Source organism: Oncorhynchus clarkii, chromosome 10, assembly GCF_045791955.1.
Source record: "Oncorhynchus clarkii lewisi isolate Uvic-CL-2024 chromosome 10, UVic_Ocla_1.0, whole genome shotgun sequence".
Taxonomy (NCBI): Eukaryota; Metazoa; Chordata; class Actinopteri; order Salmoniformes; family Salmonidae; genus Oncorhynchus; species Oncorhynchus clarkii.
The window spans coordinates 45,352,498-45,365,979 of record NC_092156.1 but is presented as its reverse complement, the minus strand read 5'-3'; the positions used below and the strand labels follow the sequence as shown (position 1 = coordinate 45,365,979).

At 41.2% G+C, this 13,482-nt stretch overlaps 1 pseudogene; it reads right to left on the bottom strand.

The window, feature by feature from the left end:
• Nucleotides 1–410: 410 nt before the first annotated feature.
• LOC139419249 (uncharacterized) lies at nt 411–10,011 on the bottom strand (annotated as a pseudogene).
• Nucleotides 10,012–13,482: the final 3,471 nt, after the last annotated feature.

Below are 13,482 nucleotides of genomic sequence, written 5' to 3'. Positions count from 1 at the left end.
ATCAATAGATATGACAGGGTCAATGCAAGATACGTGTTTTGTGGTCAAAATATTCATTAGGTTTTCTAAGCAATGAGGGAACTTAATTCCATCTTTCACAGCGTAAGTGCAACATGACTAGTCTATCATTTCCATACATTTCAGGGACAAGTTGCAACCAATGGGATGTGTTACCTCCACAGTGTGAGGTCAGGATAAACATGCACACGTTGACCTCATTTAACACAGGGCAGCCTGCAGTCTCATTTCCTGTGACTCTGCCCAAGCAATGAACAAGGAGTCAGGAAAATACACAACTTGACCCAGATATCTTTAATAAATGTATTAAAATGTTAGTCAGAATATGTCTGTAGGTTACCATAACTCAAGGCAAATATCAAACGGGGCAAGGAATTTGTGCTACTTTCCAACATTATTCCAACCCATCCCAAACTTTTCTCAGGCAACTATAGTAGCTTTGTTCATGGGTCTGGACACATTGGTCTGCATTAGACATGGACTCTGTGAGGATATTGATGTAGTCATGTATCCATCAGCTGTGACCACTGTGAGAAGTACTGTATCTCCTCAATCGCTATTCCAATATGATATGCTGTCTAGTTCTGGTAGACCACCCCATGTTATGTAAGGTCCTGGTGCATCACTTCCTACTAAGTCCTGGACATGTGCACCTCTTTGAGTCATCTGGTCCAGAGGAATCGACTCCTCTGGTGTTTGGTCGGACGGGACCTCCTTATGTGTGTGGAGGTGACGAAGTCCTACTTCTTCATCCTCTCCTGATGTACATGGTCCCGATATATCCCCTTCTTGGGTGTATGATATTGTTGCATCTGTTTCATCCAGAGCTGCTCCATTTTGTAGGTGTATGTGGTCTATGTTCAGCGGATCCTGTTTAATCCAGACCTGCTCCATTTTGTTGGTGTATGTGGTCTATGTTCAGCGGATCCTATTTCATCCAGACCTGCTCCATTTTGTTGGCGTACAGTTGATCCAATCATGATTATTGCTGTATCTACACCACAACAATACAGCGTTTTAGAACAGCAAGTCATCCTCCTCAAGAACGGTTTAAAACGTGTTACTGTTCTGACCCTCTAGTCTTCGGTTACCTGCATGTGAGGGTCTTTATTAGAGGCAACGGTCGCCCGTCTTTACAATTGTCCATCATTTGATATCCCACTGGAAAGATAGCTGAAAGTACAATCAGGTGTCACATTATTTTTAGAGGTCTGTAGTCACTTACCTCTGTGTCTTTAGAAACTGTGAAGCCAAAAGAAGGCTACAAAGGCTGCTGTTCCCCACAATGACCTCACTGTTGTGCTCATCCTCCACTGTGAAACAGATTGTGTTTCTTCATTAACTATCTGCTTGTCTTTGTTTGTTTGTAGCGATGTATATGAATAGTATAGAAAACCTATATATTTAACGAGTATGCTACCTACCTATTGGAGTAACTGTAATGTTGACCTGGGTCTGGACTACGTATCTGCTCTGAAAGCCTGAGAATATACAGTTGTAGGTTCCTGATTCTCTGGGTTGCGAAGAAGGAGGGATCCGTTGCCCATCAGAACCTGGTCCTGCTCCAGTCTAGCCCGGTCCTCCCAGAGGTTGGAAGTCCGACTGGTTCTGCTGTCGTAGTTTAGGATGACTGTGGGCTCATTAGTCCTGGTGAAGGTCCATGTGAGGGAGAAGTTCTGGAGGTTCTGTGGAGCCATGCAAGGAATGGACAGCTCTTGACTGTCCAATCAATTTCTCTGCAAGTTTAAACATCACAAATCCTGTGTCAATGATACCTCTCTCCTTTGTCAACAACCTTCATGACCCCTAAAAAGCACAATATTTAACCATAAGTACCACACTTTTATGAGGCACATATTTAAAGTGCCTTTAAATGTCACTATATCTCTGGACAGGTTGAAGGTTCTCTCTAAAGACACTAAATAGACTGACCAATAATTCCTAGTTCCTGTTCCAAGGAGCATATCAAATACAAGCTTAGTCAGTTCTTGGTAAAATGCCTTTTCAGGCTAAATCTAGGAGAGAACAACTTGCTCACGGTAAATTTTTGTGAGACTTGGTTTTATAAACATAACACTGCATTCCAAGGATGTTGATCCATACCTTGCTGCCTCATAGAGACTGTCCACACCTGGGCCTTGTCTGTAGAGATGACAGAGCAGAAGTAGGTGTGGTCAGATACATGACCCACGATTCTTACTGCGCTCTCCACTGTGTTTAGACCTTTGGAGTCTGGGGTTTGCTGGTGGAGTTTTGTGTTTCTGGGGCAGACACTGGGTCTGTTGTCCATGCCACCTGAGGGACAGGATAGACGTTCTGAGATGAACAGGAGACGACCTCCCAAGTCATCTCTATTCTCACTGACTGGATGAGAGCTGCAAAATAGAAATAAAGTGTTATTGATAGTGTTGAATAAAGTATGAACCATGAGTGTTTTTTAAAATTTTTTACATTGATAACATTAGTTCACTAGCCCTCTAGAGTTTCCATTGCCAATCATGGCATATTATTGTAAATCAGTCATGTTTTTTGTTTTATCGAGTGGATGCTTGCATTGTTAGTCTGACAACTTCGGCTTTCATGGAAATATGACCACGGTCCCTGTGGAAACATTGTGTGCCCTGTAAACTACTGCCGGCAGGGCCCAGTTAAGTGTTACAGTGGAAAAAGAGTGTTTTATTCCACTCTGCAGTCACGACCATGAGGGTAGAATAATTAATTATGGAACACTAACAAACACTGTCCCACAAAACTCTGTAATGTTCAATACTAGGCTCAAGCTTTTATTAAACTCTATAGATCATCACACTCTGCTTGGCTCTCCTAAAGAGGTTTGAAGAACAAATGTTACAAAACAAATAAACAGACAAATTTAACATAGGGATATTGGAACAGATGTAGACATGGCTTACAAAGCCTGCCCACTGTGAAAGAACAGGTTGAATCAACGTTGTTTCCACGTCAATTCAACCCCAAAATTGTCATGTGATATTGAAAAAAGTAATAAACTTTTAACCTAAATCCAATGACAAGGTGATATTTTTGAATATCATTGAAATTGTGTTATTTGTCAACTCAACCAAATGTAAATCAAAACGGTGCCCAGTGGGTGCCAGATTTTTAATGCTTTACACGTCTGGAGAGAATTTGAAATGTGGAATCATACCGAAGGCAGAAAGAAGGTGGTGAACTGTCTATTGAGAAATGCTGCATGAACGAGGAATAAACTAGGAGTAGTTATGGACAGGGATCTGCTGTTTGTACCAGTGGATGACTACAGCACCGGTGGGTTTAAACAGGGCAGCATGCAGTCCTCATGGAATAGACAGGTCACAAAAGCCTCTGAAAAGCAATGTTTGAAAATTCGAGCCTCCAATCACTTGTGTACGTATCGGATCAAGGGGAATAAATGCCATCTACTGGCCTTTTTTTGGAAAACCACAGCATTTATCATTTGTGTTTGAACTTGATAAACAAGTGCATTCAGAAAGTAATGAGACCCCTTGACTTTTTTCAAATGTTAGTTACAGCCTTATTCAGATTTTTTTTTTTTTTTACATTTAATCACTCAATAATATACACACAATACCACAATGATGAAGTGAATGCAAATGTATTAAAAATAAAAATAAAAGTATTCAGACCCTTTGCTATGAAACTTGAAATTGAGCTCATCCTGTTTCCATCTGTGGGAAAATACATTGATTGGACATGATTTGGAAAGGCATACACATGTCTATATATGGTCCCACAGTTGACAGTGCATGTCAAGGCAAAAGCCAAGCAATGAGGTCAATGGAATTGTACGGAGAGCTCCGAGACAGGATTGTGTCGAGGCACAGAACTGGTGAAGGGTAACAAAAAATGTCTGTAGCTTTGAAGGTCCAAGAACACAGTGGCCTCCAACATTCTTAAATGGAAGAAGTTTGGAACCACCAAGACTCTTCCTAGAGCTGGCCGCCTAACCAAACTCAGCAATCGGGGGAGAAGGGCCTTGGTCCTTAAAACACAATGTATACGAAATGCTTCAGTCTGGTTTTAGACCCCATCATAGCACTGAGACTGCACTCGTGAAGGTGGTAAATGGCACTCGTGAAGGTTTTAATGGCATCAGACCGAGGCTCTGCATCTGTCCTCGTGCTCCTAAACCTTAGTGCTGCTTTTGATACCATTGATCACCACATTCCTTTGGAGAGATTGGAAACCCAAATTGGTCTACACAGACAAGTTCTGGCCTGGTTTAGATCTTATCTGTCGGAAAGATATCAGTTTGTCTCTGTGAATGGTTTGTCCTCTGACAAATCAACTGTAAATTTCAGTGTTCCTCAAGGTTCCGTTTTAGGACCACTATTGTTTTCACTATATATTTTACCTCTTGGGGATGTCATTCGAAAACATAATGTTAACTTTCACTGCTATCCGGATGACACACAGATGTATATTTCAATGAAATATGGTGAAGCCCCAAAATTGCCCTCGCTAGAAGCATGTGTTTCAGACATAAGGAAGTGGATGGCTGCAAACCTTCTACTTTTAAACTCAGACAAAACAGAGATGCTTGTTCTGGGTCCCAAGAAACAAAGAGATCTTCTGTTGAATCTGACAATTAATCTTAATGGTTGTACAGTCGTCTCAAATAAAACTGTGAAGGACCTCGCCGTTACTCTGGACCCTGATCTCTCTTTTGAAGAACATATCAAGACTGTTTCAAGGACAGCTTTTTTCCTTCTATGTAACATTGCAAAAATCAAACCTTCTGTCCAAAAATGATGCAGAAAAATGAATCCATGCTTTTGTCACTTCTAGTTTAGACTACTGCAATGCTCTACTTTCCGGCTACCCGGATAAAACACTAAATAAACTTCAGTTAGTGCTAAATACGGCTGCTAGAATCCTGACTAGAACCCAAAAATTTGATCATATTACTCCAGTGCTAGCCTCCCTACACTGGCTTCCTGTCAAGGCAAGGGCTGATTTCAAGGTTTTACTGCTAACCTACAAAGCATTACATGGGCTTGCTCCTACCTATCTCTCTGATTTGGTCCTGCCGTACATACCTACACGTACGCTACGGTCACAAGACGCAGGCCCTAGAATTTGTCCCTAGAATTTCTAAGCAAACAGCTGGAGGCAGGGCTTTCTCCTATAGAGCTCCATTTTTATGGAATGGTCTGCCTACCCATGTGAGAGACGCAAACTCGGTCTCAACCTTTAAGTCTTTACTGAAGACTAATCTCTTCAGTGGGTCATATGATTGAGTGTAGTCTGGCCCAGGAGTGTGAAGGTGAACGGAAAGGCTCTGGAGCAACGAACCACCCTTGCTGTCACTGCCTGGCCGGTTCCCCTCTTTCCACTAGGATTCTCTGCCTCTTACCCTATTCCAGGGGCCGAGTCACTGGCTTACTAGGGCTCTTTCATACCGTCCCTAGGAGGGGTGCGTCACTTGAGTGGGTTGAGTCACTGATGTGATCTTCCTGTCTGGGTTGGCACCCCCCCTTGGGTTGTGCCGTGGCGGAGATCTTTGTGGGCTATACTCTGCCTTGGCTCAGGATGGTAAGTTGGTGGTTGAAGATATCCCTCTAGTGGTGTGGGGGCTGTGCTTTGGCAAAGTGGGTGGGGTTATATCCTTCCTGTTTGGCCCTGTCCGGGGGTGTCATCGTATGAGGCCACAGTGTCTCCTGACCCATCCTGTCTCAGCCTCCAGTATTTATGCTGGAGTAGTTTGTGTCGGGGGGCTAGGGTCAGTTTGTTATATCTGGAGTACTTATCCTGTCCTATCCGGTGTCCTGTGTGAATTTAAGTATGCTCTCTCTAATTCTCTCTTTCTTTCTCTCTTTCGGAGGACCTGAGCCCTAGGACCATGCCTCAGGACTACCTGACATGATGACTCCTTGCTGTCCCCAGTCCACCTGGCCGTGCTGCTGCTCCAGTTTCAACTGTTCTGCCTGTGATTATTATTATTTGACCATGCTGGTCATTTATGAACATTTGAACATCTTGGCCTTGTTCTGTTATAATCTCCACCCGGCACAGCCAGAAGAGGAATGGCCACCACACATAGCCTGGTTCCTCTCTAGGTTTCTTCCTAGGTTTTGGCCTTTCTAGGGAGTTTTTCCCAGCCACCGTGCTTCTACACCTGCATTGCTTGCTGTTTGGGGTTTTAGTCTGGGTTTCTGTAAAGCACTTTGAGATATCTGCTGATGTACGAATGGCTATATAAATAGATTTGGTCAGTGAGGTGACCAAGAACCCGATGGTCACTCTGACAGAGCTCCAGAGTTCCTCTGTGGAGATCCTTTGAGAAGGACAACCATTTCTGCAGCACTCCAGCAATCAGGCCTTTATGGTAGAGCGGACAGGCGGAACCCACTCCTCAGTAAAAGGCACATGACAGCCTGCTTGGAGTTTGCCAAAAGGTACCTAAAAGACTCTCAGACCATGAGAAACAAGTTTCTCTTGTCTGATGAAACCAATATTTAACTCCTTGGCCTGAATGCCAAGCATCATGTCTGGAGGAAACATGGCACCATCCCTACAGTTAAGCATGGTGGTGGCAGCCTCATGCTGTGGGGAGGTTTCTCAATGGCAGGGACTGGGAGACTAGTCAGTATCGAGGGAAAGATGAACAGAGGAAAGTACAGAGAGATCTTTGATGAAAACCTGCTCCAGAGTGCTCGGGACCTCAGACTGGGGCGAAGGTTCACAGGACAACAACCCAAAGCAAACAGCCAAGAAAATGCAGGAGTGGCTTCGGGACAAGTCTCTGAATGTCATCGAGTGGCCCAGCCAGAACCCAGACTTGAACACAGTCGAAAATCTCTGGAGATACCTGTAAATAGCTGTGCAGTGACGCTCCTAAGCCAACCTGACAGAGCCTGAGAGGATCTGCAGAGAAAATGGGAGAAACTCCCCAAATACAAGTGTGCCAAACTTGTAGCATCATATCCAAGAAGACTCAAGGCTGTAATCGCTGCCAAAGGTGCTTCAACCAAGTACTGAGTAAAGGGTCTCAATACTTACAGCACCAGTCAAAAGTTTGGACACAACTTCTCATTCAAGGGGTTTTCTTTATTATTTCTACATTGTAGAATAATAGTGAAGACATCAAAACTAGGAAATAACACATGGAATAATGTAGTAGCCAAAAAAGTGTTATACAAATCCAAATATATTTTAGATTTTAGATTCTTCAAAGTAGCCACCCTTTGCCTTGATGACAGCTTTGCACACTCTTGACATTCTCTCAACCATTTTCATGAGGAATGCTTTTCCAACATGCTTGAAGGAGTTCCCACATATGCTGAGCAGTTGTTGGCTGCTTTTCCTTCACTCTGCGGTCCAACTCATCCCAAACCATCACAATTGGGTTGAGGTTGGGTGATTGTGGAGGCCAGGTCATCTGATGTAGCACTCCATCACTCTCATTCTTGGTCAAATAGCCCTTGCACAGCCTGGAGGTGTGTTGGGTCATTGTCCTGTTGAAAAACAAATGATAGTCCCACTAAGCGCAAACCAGATGGGATGGCGCATCACTGCAGAATGTTGTGGTAGCCATGCTGGTTAAGTGTGCCTTGAATTCTAAATAAATCACCGACAGTGTCACCAGCAAAGCACCCCCACACCATCACACCTCCTCCTCCATGCTTCATGGTGGAAACCATACATGCGGAGATCATCCGTTCACCTACTCTGCTTCTCACAAAGACACGGCGGTTGGAACCAAAAATGTCCCATTTGGACTCATCAGACCAAAAGTCAGATTTCCACCGGTAAGTCTCTTCTTATTGGTGTCCTTTGGTAGTGGTTTCTTTTCAGCAATTCGACCATGAAGGCCTAATTCACGCAGTCTCCTCTGAGCAGTTGATGTTGAGATGTGTCTGTTACTTTAACTCTGTGAAGCATTCATTTGGGTTGCAATCTGGGGTGCAGTTAACTCTAATGAACTTAGCCTTTGCAGCAGCAGGTGTAACTCTGGGTCTTCCTTTCCTGTGATGGTCCTCAATGAGAACCAGTTTCATCATAGCGCATTGCGACTGCAAAGTTCTTGAAATGTTCCTTATTGACTTATCTTCATGTTTTAAAGTAATGATGGACTGTTGTTTTTCTTTGCTTATTTGAGCTGTTCTTGCCATAGCCTAATTTGGTAAAAGACCAAGTCCATACTATCTTCTGTATACCAGCCCTACCTTGTCACAACACAACTGATTGGCTCAAACGCATTGAGGAAAGAAATTCCACAAATTAACTTTTAACAAGGCACACCGGTTAATTGGATTAGTAGCTCCAGGTGACTACCTCATGAAGCTGGTTGAGACAATGTCAAGAGTGTGCAAAGCTGTCAAGGCAAATGGTGGCTGCATTGAAGAATTTCAAATTTAAAATATATTTTGATTTATTCACCACTTTTTTGGTTATTACATGATTCCATGTGTTATTTCATAGTTGTGATGTCTTCAATATTATTCTACAATGTAGAAAGTAGTAAAAATAAAGAAAAACTCTGGAATGAGTAGGTGTGTCCAAACTTGACTGGTACTGTATGTAAATCTAATATTTCAGTTTTTTATTTGTAATGCGTTTGCAAAAAATGTCTAAAAACATGTTTTTGCTTTGTGGTATTATGTAGTATTGTGTGTAGACTGAAGACGGAAAAAAAACGATTTAATCCATTTTAGAATAAGATGTAACGTAATAAAATGGCAAAAAAGTAAAGGGGTCTGAAAACTTTCTGTATGCACTGTGTTACATCTTCAGTTGATCTCTTTTTCCTTATTGAAATCAATGGCCAACAGCAAATCCCCATAGAGGTTTTCCTCCCACACAATAATAAGACTGTTGTGCACAAATATGAAGAAGAAAAAAAAACATTTTCGATGTCATCTGATTGAGACTACGTACAATAAAAGTACGAGCCAACATATTGGCATTGATATTTAATCTGCTGATGTTCAATGAAACAGTTTATTAAAGTTATTCATGAATAAATGCAGTTCCTTTCCTGCCATTACCTGAGACATTATTCCCAAAGAAATGTCTCTTATCTTTGCTTTGGAAAGTTTCACTGCAGTTCTATCCACTCGACACTATGTACTGGACACTAAAATAAGACACCAATACACAGATACTTGTACATAAATTATTTTATGGGCATTCAAACTTTTTCCTAATAGAGATGTCGCCTATAATGTCCCAATAGAATACAATGAATCATGATTTGAACTGCTATTATAGCATTTTGTGTCGATATGGATCATTCAAACGTTTTATGTCAAGAGATTCACAGGGCCCCAGTAATGATACCTACTGTGATAAGGTGCATCTAGGTGGTAGGTGTAGGAGTCAGGCGCAGGAGAGCAGGGATGTCTGAGAAGCGTGCTTTAATCAGACAGTCCACCAACACAGGAATGGCACAATCGAAAAGGACAACGCCCTCGTTAACAGAGAACCCGTACAAAACTCACGGAGGAACAAACAAAGTTCCGACACTTGTACACTTTACGTAACCGTGAAAACAAATAACGGTAAATCCAACCGAACAAACTTAGGCAGGCAACAGGTTACAATTATACACACAGAAATTAACGCAAATGAAACCAGGTGTGAAAATGAACCAAAACAAACAGAAAAGGAAAAAGGGATCGTTGATAGCGAGTAAACCGGCGACACCGACCGCTGAGCCCGCCCGAACAGGGAAAGGAGCCACCTTCGATAGAAGTCGTGACACCTACTTATTTTATTTTATTGTATTTAACCTTTATTTAACTAGGCAACTCATTTAAGAACAAATTCTTATTTACAATGACGGCCTACCAAAAGGCAGGGGACAGCTTAGCAATGGCTCTTCCCTGAAATATATCCATAGAGTTTGTTCCGCTTACAAACAGAAAGATAGAGAGAGAAGCGGTTTAGTCATACTGTACCTTTAGAGTCAGTCATAGACAATATCCTCAGAAAGTTCAGGAACACAGTGGCAGGTCCATGTGTCAGTGCCATCTTAGAGAGTCTGTTTCCAGATCTTGAATCCATGTCTCATTGGCTCTTGCTTTGATAAAACCAGGTCTTATTAACCAAGCGAGTAAAACTTTAACCCGCCTACCCTTGATTGGACATGATGTGTACACCACAGTGGTTGCACACATAATTACATAAAATAAAACTGCTTTTCAAGAGAGATAGCGGAACATGTAACCTCAAATTGTTTAAAATATAAAGGACAACGTGCCTTTGGGAGTGTGTTTGCATGTGTGCGTGCATGCTTGTGTGTGTGTTATGTTTGAGAGTGCTCCGGAGTATGCACTTTGTGCAATCATTCAAGCTGTTGTTCCATTAACCTGTGCACACTGTAAAAAGTGGGACTGCACTGTTGTTAATCTCAAGTGCGTTTAATGATTGGAATGACCAAAAATTACATTTTGGTTCGTCCAGCCTATTCTATTCAATTTGTCTGAAATCAAATAACAAAAAATCGTCATGTAATTTTTTCCATTGAATGAAAGATTCTCAATTTCTTTCAGCACCTCATGCGCATGCGCATTGAATAGTGGTGAGGACAATGTAGCAGAGGCAGCTTATCAGAAGAGTTGGAGGTGTGGCTTATTGGGGGCGTGGCTTTTTGCCCAGCAGTGAGTGTAAATGTCATTCCAGTTATTGTGGTCTACTCTATTTATTAGCAAAACATAAGCACTGCCAGCAGCTGTAATGACAAGTGGTGACCTGTCATTCAGGGCAGCTGTTGAGCTCACCTGTTTAGCAAAAAATACAGTTGTTGTTTCCTGTTTTGCATGTTATTTTGGCATTAATACGTGTCACATATCAGTTTTCTAACAATGTAAAACAAATCATTGAGTTAATAAAGCCACATACAAACATGGTCTCTACTTTGCTTTCTTGAGTAAGTCAACTCCAAAATGCAGGTGTTTCAGCCTAGCTCAGTGCTTTCTGTGGTGATGGGGCAGCCATCAGAAAAAACAGAGCGTAGGGGTTGGTAATGTTCTCTTGATGTGCCGTGATTGGCTCAGTGTTCTGTCACTCATGGGGACACTACGTCGCCTCAAAATCTACAGGGAGAGCCAGAAAGTTCAAGCCCCTTTGGTGCTGCCATAGATTTATATTGGAAATGACCTTCCAAGAAGGCTCAAGGTCATTGGCCACATGTAAAATGACGTAAAATCACATTATATCACAAAACTTTGATTGGACTGATCATGTCAACATCATACTTTCAAAATCTTAGTTAGGAAGCAGTCATCATCATGAATACATTTTTTATTCGATTTTTTATTTAACCTTTATTTAACTAGGCAGGTCAGTTAAGAACAAATCCTTATTTAATCAAGTCAACAATCTACTGGCAAATCATTTTCAAACCTTGTCATATGAAGAGAAATTATAGATAAAACGTATCGGTGCTCATCGGCCTTTGGACATAAACATTACACAACAAGTTGGAAATCACAAATTCAACAACGAGTGGTTTGGAAGGAATCAGTGGCTAACTGCAAGCATCGCAAAGCAATCACTAGCCTGCTACAGTTTTCGTTGGAGAGGGTGTGTGGTCCAAGTCTGGGTTTAAGAGTCTTTTTTAAATGATAAACATTCGCATGTAAACACCATGGGCCAGAAAATGTTGAATACATTGGCCATGCTGTCAATCCAGCATGACTTCTGCTAAGTTCCAAACAACTGGAAACTCCAAACTGGGAAATCTCAGACTTCAGTGAGGTCAAGACAACTGGTCATCTGTCGGGCCTCTTTCTAGAGCTCTGACCTGAAGATCACTGTCGTCATGATTCAACTTTGTTTTTTTCCGAGTTCCCAGTTGTCTTGAAAGCACCACAAATCCAGAGAATGCCAAACTTTGATGACAAAGTTTGATGACAAAATTTGCCCGCAAGAAGGACTGCTGTGCCATCTTCCTGTTCAAGTGAGCACAAAATGTGTTATTGCATGCTGCTGCATAAATGATGTAATATGCCAGGGAGATATGCATACTGTAGCTAAGAAAGTATTACTAAGTATGTATTGTGTAGTAAGCTGTTAGTAGCCCATTTTCCTCACTCTAATACTTTGGTCCCTTTCTCCCTCATAACTTAGCCTACTGTTCTGTCTTGGTGGTGCACATGTAGTCTAGAGCCTGTTTTAGAGAAATGTTGTCATTGAATATTGTAAGAGCTTTCAATTTCTGCTTATATGTCCCCTTTATTTATCCTACGGTTCTGACTTGGTGTACAGGCAGAATACTATAAGAATGGCTCATGTTCTGAATTTTGTCACTGTACATTTCAAAAGAGCTGAACAAATAGTTATATTGACTACGTCCATCTTAGCTCGCTGTTTAATGTCCTAATCGAAATTACGGATTGCCTCTTATCCACTCATCTTTCCCTTATGCCATAGTTTGTACATCTCAATTATCAGTAGAAACCACATTTGTTTATGCAAATCAGTCATATCAGCTATGTTTTTTTAAAAAAGGCAGTAAATGAGGCTGAATGAACTGTTTCACTGCCAGACAAGGCTCTGCTGATAGCCAGGCGTAGCGGTGGTAAGGATTCACTCCATTGTGCTGGAAAGAAAGCTCTGCTGTTGGGAAAGTTTATTTAGCGCTATCAGTTTGTGGGCAACGTTTGTGACCGTTATAGTGCAATTCATGTTTTGTATAGGGTTGCTTTATGTTGTGGCTTTGCTGGCATACAAAAAATAAATAAATAATGCATTTGCCCCACTAAGATTTACATGCTAAAATCACCACTGGTAACGCATGTGACATTAGAGAGTCAGATAAGGTTTCTGTATTAAGGCAGCAATGCTTAGTTATTATATTGTGATTACAAAATTTGAAAGTCTTCTTTAAAGAATATGTTTGAAAACATTATTTTAAGATATTGAACAAAATGTTATTTCTTAATTTACAGGGAATTGATTCAATTGCTTGTAACCCAGTTGAAGAAATCTGGATCGGTAATTCCTAAGTAAAAAGTGACTTGGAACAAGATTAAAGAACGGGTTGTATTTACATGAAATAGTTGTTTGTATTTGTTATTTATTAATTAAATAGGTTACAACTTGAAATATATGTTTATTAATAATCAAATATAACAGTTGACATTGAATCATATATTTGTTTTTGTTTTATAGAGAAAACCTAACTTGTAACCAGTTGAACCATTTTTTTTTTTAGGTTGACCTAAGGTGTCCTTTTTTACAGTGCACCTCCCAAACCACTGTCTGCTTCAGTACACATTACACACTACTCCATTAAACCAGGCTACAGTAATTGAGTTCACAGACCAATCAACCATGCAGCGTGTGCCATAAAAACTGCCTGAGAGTAAGTGTGTGTCTGGCCTTTGTTTACCTTTTAAAAAAGGTTGCTGGCATTTAACCTCTTTCCCAAATTGTGAATTCCTCCATGTGAAATCACACCACATAAGGCAAAGTACAAAAATATATTATTTATTTGCA